Source organism: Apostichopus japonicus, chromosome 22 (genome assembly GCF_037975245.1).
Source record: "Apostichopus japonicus isolate 1M-3 chromosome 22, ASM3797524v1, whole genome shotgun sequence".
Taxonomy (NCBI): Eukaryota; Metazoa; Echinodermata; class Holothuroidea; order Aspidochirotida; family Stichopodidae; genus Apostichopus; species Apostichopus japonicus.
In genome coordinates this window covers 18,020,646-18,029,034 of record NC_092582.1, presented here as the reverse complement: position 1 = coordinate 18,029,034, position 8,389 = coordinate 18,020,646, and the positions used below count along the sequence as shown (strand labels likewise).

The 8,389-nt window shown below is 37.9% G+C and overlaps 1 protein-coding gene across 1 annotated transcript in view; it reads right to left on the bottom strand.

Annotated features, from left to right (window-relative positions):
- Positions 1–328: 328 nt before the first annotated feature.
- Positions 329–8,389, bottom strand: part of LOC139963463 (putative methyltransferase C9orf114) — a 33,740-nt gene continuing 25,679 nt past the window's right edge. The window contains exon 13 of the mRNA XM_071964256.1: positions 329–6,673. The gene's annotated coding sequence lies outside the window, so the exon portion shown is untranslated. The remainder of the gene's footprint in view (positions 6,674–8,389) is intronic.

Below are 8,389 nucleotides of genomic sequence, written 5' to 3'. Positions count from 1 at the left end.
CACGAAAAATTGATTTATGAAAGTAAAACTATATTCAAATTTCAATGAATTATCTATAATTCATTGAAACGGGATGAGTCGATTAGTAAATATCTTGAAATGGAAAGCAAAGTTACGACTTATTCCATATCTTGCACTTTTACACAGCACGTATGATGATGATGTCATCACATAGGAACCAGCTGAATTAGGTAATAAACTAATCATTATTGAATTCCATTGGAGTTTCCCTCATTTACTAGATGTACATTTCCTATTCAAGGAGTTTTAGCAAGTGGGCAACTGAGAACAAAAAAGATTTTTAAAAAAGAAAAAGAAAAAAAAAGGATAACAAAATGGAAGAAAGATGGTATTTACTTCCCACATTTATTTTTTGTTGGTCTTGTGACTGTTTGGGCCATGGTACTAGGAAGTAAAGTGTTTGCTATTAAGTGTGTGCACCCATACTGTCATTATAATCAGCCCCTTTCACACTTCCCGGATCGCATATGCTGGGTTGTGCAGGATCGTCGTAGTAACCAATATCAACCCGTTCTAGATATGTAGTTTCACGCATCATGTCACAGAAGCTGCCGGATCCCCGCGCGCTACAGATCGCTCTAAACCGTCACATGATCCGGGAAAGTGTGAATGGGGCTTAGACAAATGAAATTTGAAGCAATGAATGCAAATGTATGAATTGTTTTATGAGAGTTACGGCAATGTTTCCAGTCATCATGGTTTCTCAATGTGTATCCATTTCAATAATTGTATTTAATGTAGGGTGATTTAGCTATGAATATTCAATGCGGATATATGATTCAAACAGTCTAGGCACAAAGTCAGCTAGCAAATTTTCAATTTTTTTCCATTATGCCATCAGGGGCAAAGAGCTTCACCCACTGGTCTGCCTAGAATTTCAAATTGATGATACAAAAAACGCAAGCACTCTACCCTAATAGAAGAGACCCAAATACTATGCCTCCAATACTGTTTTACTTTTATACTTGATTAATGGCACTTTCTTAGATTCCAAACCTTGAGAACTGAATGTTATAAATTTCTTGCACTATTTGTTACATATTTGCAAATTAAACAGTTTGCAAAAATTCTCCGACTAACTGTCCAGCTAGCTGCTGCAGGGCAACTATAATTCATAACTACACATGTACAGTTTGTTATCACCATGGTAATATCTAGACCTACACTGTTAGTGAGTCATCACTACACCAGCCTCTGTCACTAGCCACACTATGACTCACAAGTACAAACATGAAATAGTCAGAAGGCAACAGAAACAGATCACGGACGATATTGCTTTCAGTGGGAAATTGTGAAATTGATACAACACTTTCTAGGACTTAGGGAAGCACTCCATGGTTAAAATGATTTCAAAATCTATTGAAATATTCTGGATCATATGACAAATGATCTAATGGGAATTAGATCAATTGACCAATATTGTAAATTGTTGGAAGAGAAGGTTTAGCAAGTGAGGAAAGACGGACGTATCTTGCACGTGGCAGGAATTACTTCTCTAACCATTTATTTAAGTCGTATTATTATACTCCAATCATAAGACTGTTAATGATCACTGAATATTTATAGTGTTATAGCTTATATATTTATTGATTGATTGATTTGATACACTGATTTATTATTGGACACAAAGTGGAACTACTAGCCTTTGTATATAGTATCATGAGAGACAGCTGGAATCTCTATAGTATTGTCAATTAATTAAAATTTCAACAAGTTATCATAATTCCTGGTGAGCATATATTCTTACATCTACATGCATGGAAATTTCAGCAGGACAAAGAAATGTTCCAACTTCCCCAAACAGAACAATAGTTAAAATGTACATAGTACAAACCATTTCTATATCCGCAAGTTGACAGCTTAACTAACGTAATACCATTCCTAATAACACAATAACCTATTGTAATTCAACCGGTGCAACATTATTCTCAAAGAAAACCAGAGAAAAGCATTTGACCTCCACCACAAAGAATAGAGTTTGCGGAACTAAATTCAGGAAATCCGCATGCCAAATATAACTACTCAATGGGCTACCTTCCTTGAGATAGCATGTTTACAAAAAGTTCATACTTTCTTTCGCTGTTGACCTCAGATGATCTCTGACATTCATGATAAACACTACGGATTCTCTTTTTACCAACGGCAAGCAACACAACAAGCTTAAAGTTCCTGCAACTTTGACTGACCTCAAATGACTTTTGGCCAATGACAAAAACAACCCCAAACCAGCTCTACCTAATGGGAACCTACATACTAAATATGAAATGTTCCCCAGTTATCCTTCTAAAGTTAGAGCATTTACAAACAAGTGTCACACGCACACAAACACCCATACATACGCCATCACCATTGCATAGATGCCTTCTGCCTCCGGCAAGGAAAAAAAAAACGGGAAGTTGCACTTCCATAGCAATTTGAATTGAGGGGAATTCCCAAAACAATTTTCCTCATAACTCTTGATTAAATAAACAGGATTCCCTGTACTAGACAGAATCACTGACATTGCTAATGTGGTCGACACTCATGCTAAAGACCTTCTTTGCTTTCACTTTATTTTGAATAAATTTGTAGAATCTGAGAGTGAAGTAACTTTTACTTTGAGCATGATCTAACTAGAATAAATGTAATCGATTTAACTAACCCTGCTGACTTTTCGGTTCATTAGTTCTAGGATCCTGGAACACTATATTTGGACACATGTGCTGGTCACATGATGTGTGAATTGTAAATAGGTATGTCCTAATATAGTTCCCCGTGATAATGAAAAAATTGAACTTCACAGTTGATGTGCATTTCCATAAGTTTCATCATCTCTATAATACATGCACACAACAGTCTCAATGATATCTAATGTAAACATAAAAAGAAAAAGAAGAAGAGTGGAGACAGAGGTGGAGAGAGAGGCGGAGAGAGAGAAGAAAAGAAGGGATCATTAGCATAAATGGTCCACAGTGGGAGACGGGGGGGGGGGGAATATTTATTGGATAGCCATGGCTGTTACTATGGTAACCTTTCCCTATTTGGCAAACCAGGATATCACTAAAACCAGGATTACCTAATATTAGGTATTGAATAGGTAGAAATTTCTCGTTAGTAATTAATTAACTTGTTCATGTTTAGAAGGAAAACCATGGTCTTGCTTGCTTCCTTCCTTTTTATACACATAGTGCAAGAGACTAACCACAAGGATATAAAAAAAATGTTGCCATTGTTTTGGTTACTGATGCAATATCCTTTCAATATATATGAATTAAATATCAAAAGTTGACTTGACCCTACAAGTAATGAAAGAGAATGTAGAGAAACATTCACATGACCATTCTATCAGCTTTTCTAGCATATTTTGCTAGATATGTAGTGTTAATCAGAAGTAAATTCACCAAACTTTGTTCCCCTTCAGACGACCGAACTTTCACTCCCATAAGCACAAAGTTATTCAAAAATTCTTTCAAATCTCAGGAGATAGAGAGGTGGAGAGAGAGCGCTTTAGTGTCCTTTTTTTTTTTTCAATTCAGTAAACAAAAGCACTGATGAACTTTCAGGGAAAACAGAGCAAAGCAGCAAACACAACAATGCTTGACTGATTCAGACTGCAATATGGTAGAACGTCCAAATATAGATTTGTTTACCTTTCAACGGGGAGGGCGATTAGCTACAAAACCAAGAGGTATTAGAGAAGAAAGAAACTGCTCCGATTAACTTTTTCTGCCCTTTCGTGAAACGTGACTACTCTCTTTCACGGCTGGTGTGTCGTTTTCATCCCAACAGGCTCTTAAGTACTCTCGACGATATTCGACTTCCAAGCATCGCATACCACTGAACTCACACGGACACCCACGACGGGATGATTATTTTTTCGCTCCCGACCAACGAGTCTTCAAAAGTAGTCGGTATATTTTGTTCGTACGTTTGACTTTCTTGGATCAGCAACCATGCGAGCAAAGTTGCCACGAAAGCTGTTTCGTCGAGGAAATTAAACAGAAGCAGTAAGAGTAGCGAGGGAATCGATGCTCGAATTCTGAAATCTGTTAAGAAACTATTTTAGGTCTAGGTAAATAGCATTAATACAAAGAAAGACTTTTCCTGAGGTTTCTAAGCATGTATTGCAACATCACTGCAAAAAAAAATGGCTGTCTGTGTTGAAGTTTAAAAACTGTGCAGAAAATGTTACCATGGAAACACAACCAGGTAGCATTGCATTGAACATTATGTTTAATTATGATAAAAAAAAAGAAAAAACAAACAAACAACAATAGAAATGTTATAATTATGCAAAAAATAATGCTTATTTTTTTTTCGGATTTGAAATAATTGGGTAATAACCAAAGTTGATGAGACTGTGGGACACTTTCTTATTAAAAGTGGAGTGGGGGTGTCTGATACCATGCATGTGGTCTAATGCTAATGCATGTGGGTTCAAAATCAATAAAAAATACTGAACAACAAGCACAGAGTCTGATCTGCAGTGTTAAATCACAGTAAAAGAGGTTTCTTATTCCAACTTCTAATATTTCTGTCAGTACATCATGGTCAAGTCATGTGACATTAATTATATCGTGCGTTCGCTGGTAAATTCTGTGCCACCTATTTAGGCGAAGACGAAATGAGGAAGAGTTGCTCTTATAAATATTTCATTTTCTTGATGAAATATTCTGTTAGAGTTTATATCTACCCACATATTGTAAAGGTTATAAGCAACACTCAAAAATCAATTTCTCCCACATGTCACCAATTAGCACCAAAAAGACTAAATCTTGTAACAATGGAAATCAAGACTTGTTGTTATCATGTTGAAAACAGGCCTAGTGGGTTTTCTTTGACCAAAATGATGCAAAAAATACCGATCAGATTTGATACGATAAACAATGCTTTTAAATGATGTCAGATGAAACTAAGTAAATGTACAAGGATTACCATAGTGAACTCCCATTTTCAGATTATATCAAACTTAACCTGTTTTGATAAAAATCAATACAATACTCAAAATCTACAAGCTGTTTACAAAACAAGTATGCTATCAAGCAAAATTTTGGTAGGAGCTCGTACAACAGAATGAGTTTGAGAACAAGTATAATCCCCCCTCTTGCTATTAGTATGAGTTACAACAGCATGAGTATGAGTACAACAGCATGAGTATGGGTACAATTAGAATTCCCTTTGCTATGAGTATAAGTACAAGGCTCCAAAAGCACAAGTATAAGTATGGAATTTGCATTACTTTCTAAACTACAACTGATTACGAGTACATATAACTACGCAACATAACAAGTATATATACCTATGCAACATTAGGAGTACATATACCTACATGCAACATTACAAGTACATATACCTATGAAACATTACGAGTACATATACCTATGCAACATTAGGAGTTACACATACCTATGCAACATTACTAGTACACATACCTATGCAACATTATGAGTACATATACCTACGCTACATTAAGAGAAAATATAACTATGCAACATTACAAGTACATATACCTATGCAACATTACGAGTACATATACCTATGAAACATTATGAGTACATATACCTATTCAACATTATGAGTACATATACCTATGAAACATTAGGAGTTACACATACCTATGCAACATTACTAGTACACATACCTATGCAACATTATGAGTACATATACCTATGAACCATTACGAGCACATATACCTATGCAACATTAGGAGTTACATATACCTATGCAACATTAGGAGTTACATATACCTATGCAACATTAGGGGTACATATACCTATGCAACATTAGGAGTACATGTAACTATGCAACATTACGAGTACAAACATGGACTCACAATGAGTATGCTATCAAGCAAACATCCTCTTATTTGAGAATTAATCATTAATTGCTCACACAATGAATGCTCCTTCCATCTGACCTTGAACAGTTGCACTTATTTGTTCCTGTTTAATGTTTTCAGCTTTATAGTCAGTTACAGCTATAATCAACTGTCCAAATACAAACACACCCCCTCCCTCTCCCCTATCCCTACCACCCTCTCTCTCCCCTATCCCTACCACCCTCTCTCTCCTCTATCCCCACCCCCCTTCAACATTACTTCTGCAGAAGCAAGACGGCTTCCTCTCTCTCTCTCTCCCAACAGACAAGATTTATGAGTCATCTCAGACAGTCCACGCATCATCAAGCTAAAACAAACACCTGATGCAGGAGACCATCTCTGTAATCCGCCGAGACTAATCCCTAAGTCACAGCTTGGGTGTTAGCCGAGCGTTTGATGCATTCACACAGTAAATTCCGGTGATTTTCATGTTTCCAGTTCTTCAAACTATTTGCATGTGGCTGCTTATTAAGTTGATGTCTGGGGATCAATTGCCCCTCCTTTAAAAATTTCCCTCCGTGAATCTTTTCTTCATCTTTCCGTTACTTTTTTTCTTCCTTTATTTTGCAAAGTTTCATCCGGTGAAACTCTCCTTTTTTTCTCCGCGGCTTAGTTTCCATCTCGCTCCAGAAGTTACACCCTCTGGTTTAACTAGCATCTAGACTGTAACCGTTAGATCATACACGGGTTATCTGGAGTTCTCTCTCCGCATCAACGTCAGAGACAATTTTGTTTTCCAGAGGAGGTTGTGTTTTTCATCTTTTATGAGATTGCAGAAGCAAGTGAGCAGTTATTCTGAAAGAAGGTGAAAACAAGGAAAAGGAAGGATAAAGAACTGACTTTTTATTATTATCTATTTCCAAAGAGCTGGTAGTCAATATATCATCAACAGTGTAACACTGTACTCGATTCTCTGTATCTAGTTGGATGATTGGGGTACGAGGGAGGTCGTGAGCTAACGGGAAGATATGAACAAGGTGAGAGAGAGAGAGTGTGTGTTCTGGTCTCCAATATTTACAGCAATGCACTGCTTCTCGTCCTGAGCATCAGCCTGACATTGGAGACTACCCCCCTCCCCACCCCCCCCACAGTCTGACCTTCCCCACCTTCTAATAACCTGGAAAACAAAGACATTCAGTGGTTCCTAATGATGCCTAATGATATTCATAGTGTGGTGTGCTGTACATACTAAATAAACATGAACATGCATGTTAAAAGTAGAGGGCATCTTAATCCCATTAAGTCTCTTTTGGCTGTTCTCTCTCATTCATTCCACCCCCCCCCACACCCCTTCCCTCCCTCAATATTCGCACACTGCACCAAGGCTGTACCCTACCCTCAGTGTTGATTTTCTGCCTTGGAGAACTGAAGAAGTCTTAGAATTACCAGTCTTAATTCCCTGCTTTCGATCACCCAGAAGTTAAGAGCATCATGGCAAAATAGTGACATGACAAAATTGTGGTACACTATGGCATCCTCGGACCGAGAAACATGATGGTCCACAATGATGAATCATTTTTTCTACCAAATTTCCTTTTCCAATAAAAATGTCTTGAAAGATTTCTCAGATGAACCCCTCTCAATTCCTCTTTATATTTTGGATGTTATCGCTCATCCCCCACCCACCAGATCCCCCTCCCATCCTCCCCCTCCCCCCATTTGCACCACTTCCATTCTACTCCCCACCAACCCCCCTCCAACAAACCCCCCCACCAACCCTAGCTCCCACCAACACCCCTCTTTATATTTTGGATGTTATCGCTCATCCCCCACCCACCAGATCCCTCCCATCCTCTCCCCCTTCCCTCCATTTGCACCGCTTCCATTCTACTCCCCCCACCAGCCCCCCCACCAACCCTCCCCCCCCCAAATACTCTAACACTGCATTGAGTCTTCCTCCTGCTTCTATTCAATATTACTGTAGAAGCTTTCCACCAAATTTCATCTTCCTTTCCATCACTCAGAAATTAGAACATGAGACAATAACAAGCACCGGTGAGCAGCTGCCGGTGGTAGGCTACGGTGTGTACTCTGACCAAGAATCTGTGATGATTCACAATGACAAATACATGGAAGTTTGTTCCAGTGAGACACTATACAACCCTGTAAACAAACAGAACTGCCTTTTGCCCACAGCGGGCCACTGTGACAATGTATTATGATCTCTTTTGAGTTCAACTTTCGAATTCATGATTTCGTTCTGTGTGAACTTTCAATAATATTGCCCCTCTGAGCAGTACGAATTCCAAGAACTGACTCTACTATGGGGTAGTTGGAGAGTTTAGCCGAGTAAAACAAAAGGAGGGAGAAATCTACAGGAGACCACCAGGAAGTATGTGAATTTATCATAAAAATGTTTTAATATTTACTGTGTACCTTGCTTTCATTCTTAGTCACAAACAAAAAATTAAAAATTAAAATAAATGAATAAACAAAGAAGAAGAAGACAACAAGAAGTTGCCAAGTAGGACAGTTGTTCTGTTTCCTTATTTCGTTTAACTGTCTCCTTAT